Source organism: Cololabis saira, unplaced genomic scaffold, assembly GCF_033807715.1.
Source record: "Cololabis saira isolate AMF1-May2022 unplaced genomic scaffold, fColSai1.1 scf036, whole genome shotgun sequence".
NCBI lineage: Eukaryota > Metazoa > Chordata > Actinopteri > Beloniformes > Belonidae > Cololabis > Cololabis saira.
Genome location: NW_026906200.1, coordinates 363,429 through 381,612, shown reverse-complemented (window position 1 = coordinate 381,612; position 18,184 = coordinate 363,429). Strand labels below are relative to the sequence as shown.

The 18,184-nt window shown below is 52.5% G+C and overlaps 8 non-coding genes across 8 annotated transcripts; 1 reads left to right on the top strand and 7 right to left on the bottom strand.

The window, feature by feature from the left end:
- Positions 1 to 1,167: 1,167 nt before the first annotated feature.
- Positions 1,168 to 1,241, bottom strand: trnai-aau (transfer RNA isoleucine (anticodon AAU)). Its single transcript has one exon. It is a non-coding gene; the product is annotated as a tRNA-Ile (tRNA).
- A 230-nt stretch (positions 1,242 to 1,471) lies between these two features.
- On the top strand, positions 1,472 to 1,543 carry trnam-cau (transfer RNA methionine (anticodon CAU)). The gene has a single exon. It is a non-coding gene; the product is annotated as a tRNA-Met (tRNA).
- Positions 1,544 to 3,652: 2,109 nt separating this feature from the next.
- On the bottom strand, positions 3,653 to 3,726 carry trnai-aau (transfer RNA isoleucine (anticodon AAU)). The gene has a single exon. It is a non-coding gene; the product is annotated as a tRNA-Ile (tRNA).
- A 2,411-nt stretch (positions 3,727 to 6,137) lies between these two features.
- Positions 6,138 to 6,211, bottom strand: trnai-aau (transfer RNA isoleucine (anticodon AAU)). The gene has a single exon. It is a non-coding gene; the product is annotated as a tRNA-Ile (tRNA).
- Positions 6,212 to 8,622: 2,411 nt separating this feature from the next.
- trnai-aau (transfer RNA isoleucine (anticodon AAU)) lies at positions 8,623 to 8,696 on the bottom strand. Its single transcript has one exon. It is a non-coding gene; the product is annotated as a tRNA-Ile (tRNA).
- Positions 8,697 to 11,107: 2,411 nt separating this feature from the next.
- trnai-aau (transfer RNA isoleucine (anticodon AAU)) lies at positions 11,108 to 11,181 on the bottom strand. Its single transcript has one exon. It is a non-coding gene; the product is annotated as a tRNA-Ile (tRNA).
- A 2,411-nt stretch (positions 11,182 to 13,592) lies between these two features.
- trnai-aau (transfer RNA isoleucine (anticodon AAU)) lies at positions 13,593 to 13,666 on the bottom strand. Its single transcript has one exon. It is a non-coding gene; the product is annotated as a tRNA-Ile (tRNA).
- Positions 13,667 to 16,077: 2,411 nt separating this feature from the next.
- On the bottom strand, positions 16,078 to 16,151 carry trnai-aau (transfer RNA isoleucine (anticodon AAU)). The gene has a single exon. It is a non-coding gene; the product is annotated as a tRNA-Ile (tRNA).
- Between the last annotated feature and the right edge of the window lie 2,033 nt (positions 16,152 to 18,184).

Here is an 18,184-nt window from a genome sequence, read left to right as displayed (position 1 = left end):
CTGGGGTCTGGTGGTGGAAGCTCCTGGGGTCTGGTGGTGGAAGCTCCTGGGGTCTGGTGGTGGAAGCTCCTGGGGTCTGGTGGTGGAAGCTCCTGGGGTCTGGTGGTGGAAGCTCTGGTGGTGGAAGCTCCTGGGGTCTGGTGGTGGAAGCTCCTGGGGTCTGGTGCTGGAAGCTCTGGTGGTGGAAGCTCCTGGGGTCTGGTGGTGGAAGCTCTGGTGGTGGAAACTCCTGGGGTCTGGTGGTGATTTTGCTGGGGTATGGTGGTGAATGCTCCTGAGGTCTGGTGGTGGAAGCTCCTGAGGTCTGGTGGTGGAAGCTCCAGGAGTCTGGTGGTGGAAGCTGGGGGTCGAGCTAGTGGGGTCTGGGGGTGGAAGCTGCTGGGGTCTGGTGGTGGAAGCTTCTGGGGTCTGGTGGTGGAAGCTGGGGGTCGAGCTAGTGGGGGATAACTGTCACAGACCTGGCTGAATCCATTTAGACTCTAGACCCCCTGTTTGGACCCTGACCAGACTTTGGGAACAGTGGGTGGTTCAGCAGAGTGGCGCAGCGGAAGCGTGCTGGGCCCATAACCCAGAGGTCGATGGATCGAAACCATCCTCTGCTAGATACAACTTCAGCTATATTATGAGTCTACTCGGGGACTGGTGGTGGAAGCTGGGGGTCTGGTGGTGGAAGCTCCTGTGTTCTGGTAGTGATTTTGCTGGGGTCTGGTGGTGAATGCTCCTGGGGTCTGGTGCTGGAAGCTCCAGGAGTCTGGTGATGGAAGCTCCTGGGTTCTGGTGGTGGAAGCTGGGGGTCGAGCTAGTGGGGTCTGGGGGTGGAAGCTGGGTGTCTGGTGGTGGAAGCTGCTGGGGTGCTCCTGGGGTCTGGTGGTAGAGACTTTTTTAAAGCTTGATGATTATACTTCATCACTGAGAGTTATGTGTATTCTCATTTTTTAAATGTTTTTTATGAAAAGTACTTTGATTTGTACATGAGATGTGTAATACAAATAAGCTTTCCTCACTTCATAAACTTAAATTCCTTATGTTTGAGTTATCTTTATTTCCTCTTAGCTTTAAGTCAGGTGATTATCAGACTTGACGAATTATTGTCGCACACCAAAGCTAACAATGGAACATACAATCTTTAGAGTCTGAAGTTTTTAAAGACATGCAGAGTAAGCAGTTTGGCCAGTATGGGGATTGAACCCATGACCTTGGCGTTATTAGCACCACGCTCTGACCTTCTGAGCTGACCGGCCTCAATGCTGGCGGCGCGTGTGTGTGTGTGTGAGCGAGCAGGTGGGTCCCCTGAGGGGAAAATACAAGAATGTGTGCGCGTGTGAACTTTTACATGTTGATCTTAACTTCACACTCAGATATACCATATACTTATCTATGGCAGATAACTGTCACAGACCTGGCTGAGTCCATTTAGACTCTAGACCCCCTGTTTGGACCCTGACCAGACTTTGGGAACAGTGGGTGGTTCAGCAGAGTGGCGCAGTGGAAGCGTGCTGGGCCCATAACCCAGAGGTCGATGGATCGAAACCATCCTCTGCTAGATACAACTTCAGCTATATTATGAGTCTACTGTGAGATACTACCCTTGTCTCATTTAATAACAAACATAAAGTGATGTCATTATTTGTACAACTCCTCATGACTATGTTAAGAAGTGTTTTGTTTAGTTTCCTGCAAAGTAAACATAGTGGGAAGTGTTTCTTTCCACATCTAATAGTGTACAAACTCAGAATTTCACACAGAGCCTATGAGAAGCATATGAGCGTTTACCATATTTAGTTACAACTACAAAACACTTAACTGACGTTTTATTCTTTATTACTGAACTAAATGTTTGTCCAGATGGAAGCAACAGTATTTGTTTGCTTGCACAAGCTGACCAAAGGTCCTAACAAAAGGTCCTGAAACCAGAACATGAGTGAAAAGCAATATACGCCTGAGCATCTGACAGAGTGCTGTCCATGGTACCAGGAGCGTCTGGGTGTTTAGGGTACCAGGGCCCTGGTCGTCCAAGTAAGCGGGCTGGCTCTTTCACTCCGGTGGCCGGTTGGGGGGGGGCTTAAGAGCGGGTCCCCGGGTTCGGACGGTGAGCCGGGTCTTTGGGTGGCTCCAGGTGAGCCGGGTTTTTTGGGCAGCGGGACGGTGAGCCGCGAGGCTGAGTGGCTTTCAGCGACGTGCTGCCTGTCAGTTTTTCTCCGGGTTGAAGGTCTTGTTTCGGGCCTGAGGCTAAGTGGCTCCGGACCGGCTGTGGTGTGTTTTTCTCTGGGCCGAGGGGAGGGGTAAGCGGATGTAAGCCCCGCGATTCTCGGCTGGATCTCCGCGGTCTCAGCGCCACGAGAATGCGGATGAAGCCCCCCGATTCTCGGCTCGGCTCGCCACGAGGCTCTGGTCGAGCTGGTCCGGGATTCCACGCACCTCCGGGGACTGGTGGTGGAAGCTGGGGGTCTGGTGGTTATGCTGCTGGGGACTGGTGGTGATTTTGCTGGGGTCTGGTGGTGGAAGCTCCTGGGGTCTGGTGGTGGAAGCTCCTGGGGTCTGGTGGTGGAAGCTCCTGGGGTCTGGTGGTGGAAGCTCCTGGGGTCTGGTGGTGGAAGCTCTGGTGGTGGAAGCTCCTGGGGTCTGGTGGTGGAAGCTCCTGGGGTCTGGTGCTGGAAGCTCTGGTGGTGGAAGCTCCTGGGGTCTGGTGGTGGAAGCTCTGGTGGTGGAAACTCCTGGGGTCTGGTGGTGATTTTGCTGGGGTATGGTGGTGAATGCTCCTGAGGTCTGGTGGTGGAAGCTCCTGAGGTCTGGTGGTGGAAGCTCCAGGAGTCTGGTGGTGGAAGCTGGGGGTCGAGCTAGTGGGGTCTGGGGGTGGAAGCTGCTGGGGTCTGGTGGTGGAAGCTTCTGGGGTCTGGTGGTGGAAGCTGGGGGTCGAGCTAGTGGGGGATAACTGTCACAGACCTGGCTGAATCCATTTAGACTCTAGACCCCCTGTTTGGACCCTGACCAGACTTTGGGAACAGTGGGTGGTTCAGCAGAGTGGCGCAGCGGAAGCGTGCTGGGCCCATAACCCAGAGGTCGATGGATCGAAACCATCCTCTGCTAGATACAACTTCAGCTATATTATGAGTCTACTCGGGGACTGGTGGTGGAAGCTGGGGGTCTGGTGGTGGAAGCTCCTGTGTTCTGGTAGTGATTTTGCTGGGGTCTGGTGGTGAATGCTCCTGGGGTCTGGTGCTGGAAGCTCCAGGAGTCTGGTGATGGAAGCTCCTGGGTTCTGGTGGTGGAAGCTGGGGGTCGAGCTAGTGGGGTCTGGGGGTGGAAGCTGGGTGTCTGGTGGTGGAAGCTGCTGGGGTGCTCCTGGGGTCTGGTGGTAGAGACTTTTTTAAAGCTTGATGATTATACTTCATCACTGAGAGTTATGTGTATTCTCATTTTTTAAATGTTTTTTATGAAAAGTACTTTGATTTGTACATGAGATGTGTAATACAAATAAGCTTTCCTCACTTCATAAACTTAAATTCCTTATGTTTGAGTTATCTTTATTTCCTCTTAGCTTTAAGTCAGGTGATTATCAGACTTGACGAATTATTGTCGCACACCAAAGCTAACAATGGAACATACAATCTTTAGAGTCTGAAGTTTTTAAAGACATGCAGAGTAAGCAGTTTGGCCAGTATGGGGATTGAACCCATGACCTTGGCGTTATTAGCACCACGCTCTGACCTTCTGAGCTGACCGGCCTCAATGCTGGCGGCGCGTGTGTGTGTGTGTGAGCGAGCAGGTGGGTCCCCTGAGGGGAAAATACAAGAATGTGTGCGCGTGTGAACTTTTACATGTTGATCTTAACTTCACACTCAGATATACCATATACTTATCTATGGCAGATAACTGTCACAGACCTGGCTGAGTCCATTTAGACTCTAGACCCCCTGTTTGGACCCTGACCAGACTTTGGGAACAGTGGGTGGTTCAGCAGAGTGGCGCAGCGGAAGCGTGCTGGGCCCATAACCCAGAGGTCGATGGATCGAAACCATCCTCTGCTAGATACAACTTCAGCTATATTATGAGTCTACTGTGAGATACTACCCTTGTCTCATTTAATAACAAACATAAAGTGATGTCATTATTTGTACAACTCCTCATGACTATGTTAAGAAGTGTTTTGTTTAGTTTCCTGCAAAGTAAACATAGTGGGAAGTGTTTCTTTCCACATCTAATAGTGTACAAACTCAGAATTTCACACAGAGCCTATGAGAAGCATATGAGCGTTTACCATATTTAGTTACAACTACAAAACACTTAACTGACGTTTTATTCTTTATTACTGAACTAAATGTTTGTCCAGATGGAAGCAACAGTATTTGTTTGCTTGCACAAGCTGACCAAAGGTCCTAACAAAAGGTCCTGAAACCAGAACATGAGTGAAAAGCAATATACGCCTGAGCATCTGACAGAGTGCTGTCCATGGTACCAGGAGCGTCTGGGTGTTTAGGGTACCAGGGCCCTGGTCGTCCAAGTAAGCGGGCTGGCTCTTTCACTCCGGTGGCCGGTTGGGGGGGGGCTTAAGAGCGGGTCCCCGGGTTCGGACGGTGAGCCGGGTCTTTGGGTGGCTCCAGGTGAGCCGGGTTTTTTGGGCAGCGGGACGGTGAGCCGCGAGGCTGAGTGGCTTTCAGCGACGTGCTGCCTGTCAGTTTTTCTCCGGGTTGAAGGTCTTGTTTCGGGCCTGAGGCTAAGTGGCTCCGGACCGGCTGTGGTGTGTTTTTCTCTGGGCCGAGGGGAGGGGTAAGCGGATGTAAGCCCCGCGATTCTCGGCTGGATCTCCGCGGTCTCAGCGCCACGAGAATGCGGATGAAGCCCCCCGATTCTCGGCTCGGCTCGCCACGAGGCTCTGGTCGAGCTGGTCCGGGATTCCACGCACCTCCGGGGACTGGTGGTGGAAGCTGGGGGTCTGGTGGTTATGCTGCTGGGGACTGGTGGTGATTTTGCTGGGGTCTGGTGGTGGAAGCTCCTGGGGTCTGGTGGTGGAAGCTCCTGGGGTCTGGTGGTGGAAGCTCCTGGGGTCTGGTGGTGGAAGCTCCTGGGGTCTGGTGGTGGAAGCTCTGGTGGTGGAAGCTCCTGGGGTCTGGTGGTGGAAGCTCCTGGGGTCTGGTGCTGGAAGCTCTGGTGGTGGAAGCTCCTGGGGTCTGGTGGTGGAAGCTCTGGTGGTGGAAACTCCTGGGGTCTGGTGGTGATTTTGCTGGGGTATGGTGGTGAATGCTCCTGAGGTCTGGTGGTGGAAGCTCCTGAGGTCTGGTGGTGGAAGCTCCAGGAGTCTGGTGGTGGAAGCTGGGGGTCGAGCTAGTGGGGTCTGGGGGTGGAAGCTGCTGGGGTCTGGTGGTGGAAGCTTCTGGGGTCTGGTGGTGGAAGCTGGGGGTCGAGCTAGTGGGGGATAACTGTCACAGACCTGGCTGAATCCATTTAGACTCTAGACCCCCTGTTTGGACCCTGACCAGACTTTGGGAACAGTGGGTGGTTCAGCAGAGTGGCGCAGCGGAAGCGTGCTGGGCCCATAACCCAGAGGTCGATGGATCGAAACCATCCTCTGCTAGATACAACTTCAGCTATATTATGAGTCTACTCGGGGACTGGTGGTGGAAGCTGGGGGTCTGGTGGTGGAAGCTCCTGTGTTCTGGTAGTGATTTTGCTGGGGTCTGGTGGTGAATGCTCCTGGGGTCTGGTGCTGGAAGCTCCAGGAGTCTGGTGATGGAAGCTCCTGGGTTCTGGTGGTGGAAGCTGGGGGTCGAGCTAGTGGGGTCTGGGGGTGGAAGCTGGGTGTCTGGTGGTGGAAGCTGCTGGGGTGCTCCTGGGGTCTGGTGGTAGAGACTTTTTTAAAGCTTGATGATTATACTTCATCACTGAGAGTTATGTGTATTCTCATTTTTTAAATGTTTTTTATGAAAAGTACTTTGATTTGTACATGAGATGTGTAATACAAATAAGCTTTCCTCACTTCATAAACTTAAATTCCTTATGTTTGAGTTATCTTTATTTCCTCTTAGCTTTAAGTCAGGTGATTATCAGACTTGACGAATTATTGTCGCACACCAAAGCTAACAATGGAACATACAATCTTTAGAGTCTGAAGTTTTTAAAGACATGCAGAGTAAGCAGTTTGGCCAGTATGGGGATTGAACCCATGACCTTGGCGTTATTAGCACCACGCTCTGACCTTCTGAGCTGACCGGCCTCAATGCTGGCGGCGCGTGTGTGTGTGTGTGAGCGAGCAGGTGGGTCCCCTGAGGGGAAAATACAAGAATGTGTGCGCGTGTGAACTTTTACATGTTGATCTTAACTTCACACTCAGATATACCATATACTTATCTATGGCAGATAACTGTCACAGACCTGGCTGAGTCCATTTAGACTCTAGACCCCCTGTTTGGACCCTGACCAGACTTTGGGAACAGTGGGTGGTTCAGCAGAGTGGCGCAGCGGAAGCGTGCTGGGCCCATAACCCAGAGGTCGATGGATCGAAACCATCCTCTGCTAGATACAACTTCAGCTATATTATGAGTCTACTGTGAGATACTACCCTTGTCTCATTTAATAACAAACATAAAGTGATGTCATTATTTGTACAACTCCTCATGACTATGTTAAGAAGTGTTTTGTTTAGTTTCCTGCAAAGTAAACATAGTGGGAAGTGTTTCTTTCCACATCTAATAGTGTACAAACTCAGAATTTCACACAGAGCCTATGAGAAGCATATGAGCGTTTACCATATTTAGTTACAACTACAAAACACTTTACTGACGTTTTATTCTTTATTACTGAACTAAATGTTTGTCCAGATGGAAGCAACAGTATTTGTTTGCTTGCACAAGCTGACCAAAGGTCCTAACAAAAGGTCCTGAAACCAGAACATGAGTGAAAAGCAATATACGCCTGAGCATCTGACAGAGTGCTGTCCATGGTACCAGGAGCGTCTGGGTGTTTAGGGTACCAGGGCCCTGGTCGTCCAAGTAAGCGGGCTGGCTCTTTCACTCCGGTGGCCGGTTGGGGGGGGGCTTAAGAGCGGGTCCCCGGGTTCGGACGGTGAGCCGGGTCTTTGGGTGGCTCCAGGTGAGCCGGGTTTTTTGGGCAGCGGGACGGTGAGCCGCGAGGCTGAGTGGCTTTCAGCGACGTGCTGCCTGTCAGTTTTTCTCCGGGTTGAAGGTCTTGTTTCGGGCCTGAGGCTAAGTGGCTCCGGACCGGCTGTGGTGTGTTTTTCTCTGGGCCGAGGGGAGGGGTAAGCGGATGTAAGCCCCGCGATTCTCGGCTGGATCTCCGCGGTCTCAGCGCCACGAGAATGCGGATGAAGCCCCCCGATTCTCGGCTCGGCTCGCCACGAGGCTCTGGTCGAGCTGGTCCGGGATTCCACGCACCTCCGGGGACTGGTGGTGGAAGCTGGGGGTCTGGTGGTTATGCTGCTGGGGACTGGTGGTGATTTTGCTGGGGTCTGGTGGTGGAAGCTCCTGGGGTCTGGTGGTGGAAGCTCCTGGGGTCTGGTGGTGGAAGCTCCTGGGGTCTGGTGGTGGAAGCTCCTGGGGTCTGGTGGTGGAAGCTCTGGTGGTGGAAGCTCCTGGGGTCTGGTGGTGGAAGCTCCTGGGGTCTGGTGCTGGAAGCTCTGGTGGTGGAAGCTCCTGGGGTCTGGTGGTGGAAGCTCTGGTGGTGGAAACTCCTGGGGTCTGGTGGTGATTTTGCTGGGGTATGGTGGTGAATGCTCCTGAGGTCTGGTGGTGGAAGCTCCTGAGGTCTGGTGGTGGAAGCTCCAGGAGTCTGGTGGTGGAAGCTGGGGGTCGAGCTAGTGGGGTCTGGGGGTGGAAGCTGCTGGGGTCTGGTGGTGGAAGCTTCTGGGGTCTGGTGGTGGAAGCTGGGGGTCGAGCTAGTGGGGGATAACTGTCACAGACCTGGCTGAATCCATTTAGACTCTAGACCCCCTGTTTGGACCCTGACCAGACTTTGGGAACAGTGGGTGGTTCAGCAGAGTGGCGCAGCGGAAGCGTGCTGGGCCCATAACCCAGAGGTCGATGGATCGAAACCATCCTCTGCTAGATACAACTTCAGCTATATTATGAGTCTACTCGGGGACTGGTGGTGGAAGCTGGGGGTCTGGTGGTGGAAGCTCCTGTGTTCTGGTAGTGATTTTGCTGGGGTCTGGTGGTGAATGCTCCTGGGGTCTGGTGCTGGAAGCTCCAGGAGTCTGGTGATGGAAGCTCCTGGGTTCTGGTGGTGGAAGCTGGGGGTCGAGCTAGTGGGGTCTGGGGGTGGAAGCTGGGTGTCTGGTGGTGGAAGCTGCTGGGGTGCTCCTGGGGTCTGGTGGTAGAGACTTTTTTAAAGCTTGATGATTATACTTCATCACTGAGAGTTATGTGTATTCTCATTTTTTAAATGTTTTTTATGAAAAGTACTTTGATTTGTACATGAGATGTGTAATACAAATAAGCTTTCCTCACTTCATAAACTTAAATTCCTTATGTTTGAGTTATCTTTATTTCCTCTTAGCTTTAAGTCAGGTGATTATCAGACTTGACGAATTATTGTCGCACACCAAAGCTAACAATGGAACATACAATCTTTAGAGTCTGAAGTTTTTAAAGACATGCAGAGTAAGCAGTTTGGCCAGTATGGGGATTGAACCCATGACCTTGGCGTTATTAGCACCACGCTCTGACCTTCTGAGCTGACCGGCCTCAATGCTGGCGGCGCGTGTGTGTGTGTGTGAGCGAGCAGGTGGGTCCCCTGAGGGGAAAATACAAGAATGTGTGCGCGTGTGAACTTTTACATGTTGATCTTAACTTCACACTCAGATATACCATATACTTATCTATGGCAGATAACTGTCACAGACCTGGCTGAGTCCATTTAGACTCTAGACCCCCTGTTTGGACCCTGACCAGACTTTGGGAACAGTGGGTGGTTCAGCAGAGTGGCGCAGCGGAAGCGTGCTGGGCCCATAACCCAGAGGTCGATGGATCGAAACCATCCTCTGCTAGATACAACTTCAGCTATATTATGAGTCTACTGTGAGATACTACCCTTGTCTCATTTAATAACAAACATAAAGTGATGTCATTATTTGTACAACTCCTCATGACTATGTTAAGAAGTGTTTTGTTTAGTTTCCTGCAAAGTAAACATAGTGGGAAGTGTTTCTTTCCACATCTAATAGTGTACAAACTCAGAATTTCACACAGAGCCTATGAGAAGCATATGAGCGTTTACCATATTTAGTTACAACTACAAAACACTTAACTGACGTTTTATTCTTTATTACTGAACTAAATGTTTGTCCAGATGGAAGCAACAGTATTTGTTTGCTTGCACAAGCTGACCAAAGGTCCTAACAAAAGGTCCTGAAACCAGAACATGAGTGAAAAGCAATATACGCCTGAGCATCTGACAGAGTGCTGTCCATGGTACCAGGAGCGTCTGGGTGTTTAGGGTACCAGGGCCCTGGTCGTCCAAGTAAGCGGGCTGGCTCTTTCACTCCGGTGGCCGGTTGGGGGGGGGCTTAAGAGCGGGTCCCCGGGTTCGGACGGTGAGCCGGGTCTTTGGGTGGCTCCAGGTGAGCCGGGTTTTTTGGGCAGCGGGACGGTGAGCCGCGAGGCTGAGTGGCTTTCAGCGACGTGCTGCCTGTCAGTTTTTCTCCGGGTTGAAGGTCTTGTTTCGGGCCTGAGGCTAAGTGGCTCCGGACCGGCTGTGGTGTGTTTTTCTCTGGGCCGAGGGGAGGGGTAAGCGGATGTAAGCCCCGCGATTCTCGGCTGGATCTCCGCGGTCTCAGCGCCACGAGAATGCGGATGAAGCCCCCCGATTCTCGGCTCGGCTCGCCACGAGGCTCTGGTCGAGCTGGTCCGGGATTCCACGCACCTCCGGGGACTGGTGGTGGAAGCTGGGGGTCTGGTGGTTATGCTGCTGGGGACTGGTGGTGATTTTGCTGGGGTCTGGTGGTGGAAGCTCCTGGGGTCTGGTGGTGGAAGCTCCTGGGGTCTGGTGGTGGAAGCTCCTGGGGTCTGGTGGTGGAAGCTCCTGGGGTCTGGTGGTGGAAGCTCTGGTGGTGGAAGCTCCTGGGGTCTGGTGGTGGAAGCTCCTGGGGTCTGGTGCTGGAAGCTCTGGTGGTGGAAGCTCCTGGGGTCTGGTGGTGGAAGCTCTGGTGGTGGAAACTCCTGGGGTCTGGTGGTGATTTTGCTGGGGTATGGTGGTGAATGCTCCTGAGGTCTGGTGGTGGAAGCTCCTGAGGTCTGGTGGTGGAAGCTCCAGGAGTCTGGTGGTGGAAGCTGGGGGTCGAGCTAGTGGGGTCTGGGGGTGGAAGCTGCTGGGGTCTGGTGGTGGAAGCTTCTGGGGTCTGGTGGTGGAAGCTGGGGGTCGAGCTAGTGGGGGATAACTGTCACAGACCTGGCTGAATCCATTTAGACTCTAGACCCCCTGTTTGGACCCTGACCAGACTTTGGGAACAGTGGGTGGTTCAGCAGAGTGGCGCAGCGGAAGCGTGCTGGGCCCATAACCCAGAGGTCGATGGATCGAAACCATCCTCTGCTAGATACAACTTCAGCTATATTATGAGTCTACTCGGGGACTGGTGGTGGAAGCTGGGGGTCTGGTGGTGGAAGCTCCTGTGTTCTGGTAGTGATTTTGCTGGGGTCTGGTGGTGAATGCTCCTGGGGTCTGGTGCTGGAAGCTCCAGGAGTCTGGTGATGGAAGCTCCTGGGTTCTGGTGGTGGAAGCTGGGGGTCGAGCTAGTGGGGTCTGGGGGTGGAAGCTGGGTGTCTGGTGGTGGAAGCTGCTGGGGTGCTCCTGGGGTCTGGTGGTAGAGACTTTTTTAAAGCTTGATGATTATACTTCATCACTGAGAGTTATGTGTATTCTCATTTTTTAAATGTTTTTTATGAAAAGTACTTTGATTTGTACATGAGATGTGTAATACAAATAAGCTTTCCTCACTTCATAAACTTAAATTCCTTATGTTTGAGTTATCTTTATTTCCTCTTAGCTTTAAGTCAGGTGATTATCAGACTTGACGAATTATTGTCGCACACCAAAGCTAACAATGGAACATACAATCTTTAGAGTCTGAAGTTTTTAAAGACATGCAGAGTAAGCAGTTTGGCCAGTATGGGGATTGAACCCATGACCTTGGCGTTATTAGCACCACGCTCTGACCTTCTGAGCTGACCGGCCTCAATGCTGGCGGCGCGTGTGTGTGTGTGTGAGCGAGCAGGTGGGTCCCCTGAGGGGAAAATACAAGAATGTGTGCGCGTGTGAACTTTTACATGTTGATCTTAACTTCACACTCAGATATACCATATACTTATCTATGGCAGATAACTGTCACAGACCTGGCTGAGTCCATTTAGACTCTAGACCCCCTGTTTGGACCCTGACCAGACTTTGGGAACAGTGGGTGGTTCAGCAGAGTGGCGCAGCGGAAGCGTGCTGGGCCCATAACCCAGAGGTCGATGGATCGAAACCATCCTCTGCTAGATACAACTTCAGCTATATTATGAGTCTACTGTGAGATACTACCCTTGTCTCATTTAATAACAAACATAAAGTGATGTCATTATTTGTACAACTCCTCATGACTATGTTAAGAAGTGTTTTGTTTAGTTTCCTGCAAAGTAAACATAGTGGGAAGTGTTTCTTTCCACATCTAATAGTGTACAAACTCAGAATTTCACACAGAGCCTATGAGAAGCATATGAGCGTTTACCATATTTAGTTACAACTACAAAACACTTAACTGACGTTTTATTCTTTATTACTGAACTAAATGTTTGTCCAGATGGAAGCAACAGTATTTGTTTGCTTGCACAAGCTGACCAAAGGTCCTAACAAAAGGTCCTGAAACCAGAACATGAGTGAAAAGCAATATACGCCTGAGCATCTGACAGAGTGCTGTCCATGGTACCAGGAGCGTCTGGGTGTTTAGGGTACCAGGGCCCTGGTCGTCCAAGTAAGCTGGCTGGCTCTTTCACTCCGGTGGCCGGTTGGGGGGGGGCTTAAGAGCGGGTCCCCGGGTTCGGACGGTGAGCCGGGTCTTTGGGTGGCTCCAGGTGAGCCGGGTTTTTTGGGCAGCGGGACGGTGAGCCGCGAGGCTGAGTGGCTTTCAGCGACGTGCTGCCTGTCAGTTTTTCTCCGGGTTGAAGGTCTTGTTTCGGGCCTGAGGCTAAGTGGCTCCGGACCGGCTGTGGTGTGTTTTTCTCTGGGCCGAGGGGAGGGGTAAGCGGATGTAAGCCCCGCGATTCTCGGCTGGATCTCCGCGGTCTCAGCGCCACGAGAATGCGGATGAAGCCCCCCGATTCTCGGCTCGGCTCGCCACGAGGCTCTGGTCGAGCTGGTCCGGGATTCCACGCACCTCCGGGGACTGGTGGTGGAAGCTGGGGGTCTGGTGGTTATGCTGCTGGGGACTGGTGGTGATTTTGCTGGGGTCTGGTGGTGGAAGCTCCTGGGGTCTGGTGGTGGAAGCTCCTGGGGTCTGGTGGTGGAAGCTCCTGGGGTCTGGTGGTGGAAGCTCCTGGGGTCTGGTGGTGGAAGCTCTGGTGGTGGAAGCTCCTGGGGTCTGGTGGTGGAAGCTCCTGGGGTCTGGTGCTGGAAGCTCTGGTGGTGGAAGCTCCTGGGGTCTGGTGGTGGAAGCTCTGGTGGTGGAAACTCCTGGGGTCTGGTGGTGATTTTGCTGGGGTATGGTGGTGAATGCTCCTGAGGTCTGGTGGTGGAAGCTCCTGAGGTCTGGTGGTGGAAGCTCCAGGAGTCTGGTGGTGGAAGCTGGGGGTCGAGCTAGTGGGGTCTGGGGGTGGAAGCTGCTGGGGTCTGGTGGTGGAAGCTTCTGGGGTCTGGTGGTGGAAGCTGGGGGTCGAGCTAGTGGGGGATAACTGTCACAGACCTGGCTGAATCCATTTAGACTCTAGACCCCCTGTTTGGACCCTGACCAGACTTTGGGAACAGTGGGTGGTTCAGCAGAGTGGCGCAGCGGAAGCGTGCTGGGCCCATAACCCAGAGGTCGATGGATCGAAACCATCCTCTGCTAGATACAACTTCAGCTATATTATGAGTCTACTCGGGGACTGGTGGTGGAAGCTGGGGGTCTGGTGGTGGAAGCTCCTGTGTTCTGGTAGTGATTTTGCTGGGGTCTGGTGGTGAATGCTCCTGGGGTCTGGTGCTGGAAGCTCCAGGAGTCTGGTGATGGAAGCTCCTGGGTTCTGGTGGTGGAAGCTGGGGGTCGAGCTAGTGGGGTCTGGGGGTGGAAGCTGGGTGTCTGGTGGTGGAAGCTGCTGGGGTGCTCCTGGGGTCTGGTGGTAGAGACTTTTTTAAAGCTTGATGATTATACTTCATCACTGAGAGTTATGTGTATTCTCATTTTTTAAATGTTTTTTATGAAAAGTACTTTGATTTGTACATGAGATGTGTAATACAAATAAGCTTTCCTCACTTCATAAACTTAAATTCCTTATGTTTGAGTTATCTTTATTTCCTCTTAGCTTTAAGTCAGGTGATTATCAGACTTGACGAATTATTGTCGCACACCAAAGCTAACAATGGAACATACAATCTTTAGAGTCTGAAGTTTTTAAAGACATGCAGAGTAAGCAGTTTGGCCAGTATGGGGATTGAACCCATGACCTTGGCGTTATTAGCACCACGCTCTGACCTTCTGAGCTGACCGGCCTCAATGCTGGCGGCGCGTGTGTGTGTGTGTGAGCGAGCAGGTGGGTCCCCTGAGGGGAAAATACAAGAATGTGTGCGCGTGTGAACTTTTACATGTTGATCTTAACTTCACACTCAGATATACCATATACTTATCTATGGCAGATAACTGTCACAGACCTGGCTGAGTCCATTTAGACTCTAGACCCCCTGTTTGGACCCTGACCAGACTTTGGGAACAGTGGGTGGTTCAGCAGAGTGGCGCAGCGGAAGCGTGCTGGGCCCATAACCCAGAGGTCGATGGATCGAAACCATCCTCTGCTAGATACAACTTCAGCTATATTATGAGTCTACTGTGAGATACTACCCTTGTCTCATTTAATAACAAACATAAAGTGATGTCATTATTTGTACAACTCCTCATGACTATGTTAAGAAGTGTTTTGTTTAGTTTCCTGCAAAGTAAACATAGTGGGAAGTGTTTCTTTCCACATCTAATAGTGTACAAACTCAGAATTTCACACAGAGCCTATGAGAAGCATATGAGCGTTTACCATATTTAGTTACAACTACAAAACACTTAACTGACGTTTTATTCTTTATTACTGAACTAAATGTTTGTCCAGATGGAAGCAACAGTATTTGTTTGCTTGCACAAGCTGACCAAAGGTCCTAACAAAAGGTCCTGAAACCAGAACATGAGTGAAAAGCAATATACGCCTGAGCATCTGACAGAGTGCTGTCCATGGTACCAGGAGCGTCTGGGTGTTTAGGGTACCAGGGCCCTGGTCGTCCAAGTAAGCGGGCTGGCTCTTTCACTCCGGTGGCCGGTTGGGGGGGGGCTTAAGAGCGGGTCCCCGGGTTCGGACGGTGAGCCGGGTCTTTGGGTGGCTCCAGGTGAGCCGTGTTTTTTGGGCAGCGGGACGGTGAGCCGCGAGGCTGAGTGGCTTTCAGCGACGTGCTGCCTGTCAGTTTTTCTCCGGGTTGAAGGTCTTGTTTCGGGCCTGAGGCTAAGTGGCTCCGGACCGGCTGTGGTGTGTTTTTCTCTGGGCCGAGGGGAGGGGTAAGCGGATGTAAGCCCCGCGATTCTCGGCTGGATCTCCGCGGTCTCAGCGCCACGAGAATGCGGATGAAGCCCCCCGATTCTCGGCTCGGCTCGCCACGAGGCTCTGGTCGAGCTGGTCCGGGATTCCACGCACCTCCGGGGACTGGTGGTGGAAGCTGGGGGTCTGGTGGTTATGCTGCTGGGGACTGGTGGTGATTTTGCTGGGGTCTGGTGGTGGAAGCTCCTGGGGTCTGGTGGTGGAAGCTCCTGGGGTCTGGTGGTGGAAGCTCCTGGGGTCTGGTGGTGGAAGCTCCTGGGGTCTGGTGGTGGAAGCTCTGGTGGTGGAAGCTCCTGGGGTCTGGTGGTGGAAGCTCCTGGGGTCTGGTGCTGGAAGCTCTGGTGGTGGAAGCTCCTGGGGTCTGGTGGTGGAAGCTCTGGTGGTGGAAACTCCTGGGGTCTGGTGGTGATTTTGCTGGGGTATGGTGGTGAATGCTCCTGAGGTCTGGTGGTGGAAGCTCCTGAGGTCTGGTGGTGGAAGCTCCAGGAGTCTGGTGGTGGAAGCTGGGGGTCGAGCTAGTGGGGTCTGGGGGTGGAAGCTGCTGGGGTCTGGTGGTGGAAGCTTCTGGGGTCTGGTGGTGGAAGCTGGGGGTCGAGCTAGTGGGGGATAACTGTCACAGACCTGGCTGAATCCATTTAGACTCTAGACCCCCTGTTTGGACCCTGACCAGACTTTGGGAACAGTGGGTGGTTCAGCAGAGTGGCGCAGCGGAAGCGTGCTGGGCCCATAACCCAGAGGTCGATGGATCGAAACCATCCTCTGCTAGATACAACTTCAGCTATATTATGAGTCTACTCGGGGACTGGTGGTGGAAGCTGGGGGTCTGGTGGTGGAAGCTCCTGTGTTCTGGTAGTGATTTTGCTGGGGTCTGGTGGTGAATGCTCCTGGGGTCTGGTGCTGGAAGCTCCAGGAGTCTGGTGATGGAAGCTCCTGGGTTCTGGTGGTGGAAGCTGGGGGTCGAGCTAGTGGGGTCTGGGGGTGGAAGCTGGGTGTCTGGTGGTGGAAGCTGCTGGGGTGCTCCTGGGGTCTGGTGGTAGAGACTTTTTTACAGCTTGATGATTATACTTCATCACTGAGAGTTATGTGTATTCTCATTTTTTAAATGTTTTTTATGAAAAGTACTTTGATTTGTACATGAGATGTGTAATACAAATAAGCTTTCCTCACTTCATAAACTTAAATTCCTTATGTTTGAGTTATCTTTATTTCCTCTTAGCTTTAAGTCAGGTGATTATCAGACTTGACGAATTATTGTCGCACACCAAAGCTAACAATGGAACATACAATCTTTAGAGTCTGAAGTTTTTAAAGACATGCAGAGTAAGCAGTTTGGCCAGTATGGGGATTGAACCCATGACCTTGGCGTTATTAGCACCACGCTCTGACCTTCTGAGCTGACCGGCCTCAATGCTGGCGGCGCGTGTGTGTGTGTGTGAGCGAGCAGGTGGGTCCCCTGAGGGGAAAATACAAGAATGTGTGCGCGTGTGAACTTTTACATGTTGATCTTAACTTCACACTCAGATATACCATATACTTATCTATGGCAGATAACTGTCACAGACCTGGCTGAGTCCATTTAGACTCTAGACCCCCTGTTTGGACCCTGACCAGACTTTGGGAACAGTGGGTGGTTCAGCAGAGTGGCGCAGCGGAAGCGTGCTGGGCCCATAACCCAGAGGTCGATGGATCGAAACCATCCTCTGCTAGATACAACTTCAGCTATATTATGAGTCTACTGTGAGATACTACCCTTGTCTCATTTAATAACAAACATAAAGTGATGTCATTATTTGTACAACTCCTCATGACTATGTTAAGAAGTGTTTTGTTTAGTTTCCTGCAAAGTAAACATAGTGGGAAGTGTTTCTTTCCACATCTAATAGTGTACAAACTCAGAATTTCACACAGAGCCTATGAGAAGCATATGAGCGTTTACCATATTTAGTTACAACTACAAAACACTTAACTGACGTTTTATTCTTTATTACTGAACTAAATGTTTGTCCAGATGGAAGCAACAGTATTTGTTTGCTTGCACAAGCTGACCAAAGGTCCTAACAAAAGGTCCTGAAACCAGAACATGAGTGAAAAGCAATATACGCCTGAGCATCTGACAGAGTGCTGTCCATGGTACCAGGAGCGTCTGGGTGTTTAGGGTACCAGGGCCCTGGTCGTCCAAGTAAGCTGGCTGGCTCTTTCACTCCGGTGGCCGGTTGGGGGGGGGCTTAAGAGCGGGTCCCCGGGTTCGGACGGTGAGCCGGGTCTTTGGGTGGCTCCAGGTGAGCCGGGTTTTTTGGGCAGCGGGACGGTGAGCCGCGAGGCTGAGTGGCTTTCAGCGACGTGCTGCCTGTCAGTTTTTCTCCGGGTTGAAGGTCTTGTTTCGGGCCTGAGGCTAAGTGGCTCCGGACCGGCTGTGGTGTGTTTTTCTCTGGGCCGAGGGGAGGGGTAAGCGGATGTAAGCCCCGCGATTCTCGGCTGGATCTCCGCGGTCTCAGCGCCACGAGAATGCGGATGAAGCCCCCCGATTCTCGGCTCGGCTCGCCACGAGGCTCTGGTCGAGCTGGTCCGGGATTCCACGCACCTCCGGGGACTGGTGGTGGAAGCTGGGGGTCTGGTGGTTATGCTGCTGGGGACTGGTGGTGATTTTGCTGGGGTCTGGTGGTGGAAGCTCCTGGGGTCTGGTGGTGGAAGCTCCTGGGGTCTGGTGGTGGAAGCTCCTGGGGTCTGGTGGTGGAAGCTCCTGGGGTCTGGTGGTGGAAGCTCTGGTGGTGGAAGCTCCTGGGGTCTGGTGGTGGAAGCTCCTGGGGTCTGGTGCTGGAAGCTCTGGTGGTGGAAGCTCCTGGGGTCTGGTGGTGGAAGCTCTGGTGGTGGAAACTCCTGGGGTCTGGTGGTGATTTTGCTGGGGTATGGTGGTGAATGCTCCTGAGGTCTGGTGGTGGAAGCTCCTGAGGTCTGGTGGTGGAAGCTCCAGGAGTCTGGTGGTGGAAGCTGGGGGTCGAGCTAGTGGGGTCTGGGGGTGGAAGCTGCTGGGGTCTGGTGGTGGAAGCTTCTGGGGTCTGGTGGTGGAAGCTGGGGGTCGAGCTAGTGGGGGATAACTGTCACAGACCTGGCTGAATCCATTTAGACTCTAGACCCCCTGTTTGGACCCTGACCAGACTTTGGGAACAGTGGGTGGTTCAGCAGAGTGGCGCAGCGGAAGCGTGCTGGGCCCATAACCCAGAGGTCGATGGATCGAAACCATCCTCTGCTAGATACAACTTCAGCTATATTATGAGTCTACTCGGGGACTGGTGGTGGAAGCTGGGGGTCTGGTGGTGGAAGCTCCTGTGTTCTGGTAGTGATTTTGCTGGGGTCTGGTGGTGAATGCTCCTGGGGTCTGGTGCTGGAAGCTCCAGGAGTCTGGTGATGGAAGCTCCTGGGTTCTGGTGGTGGAAGCT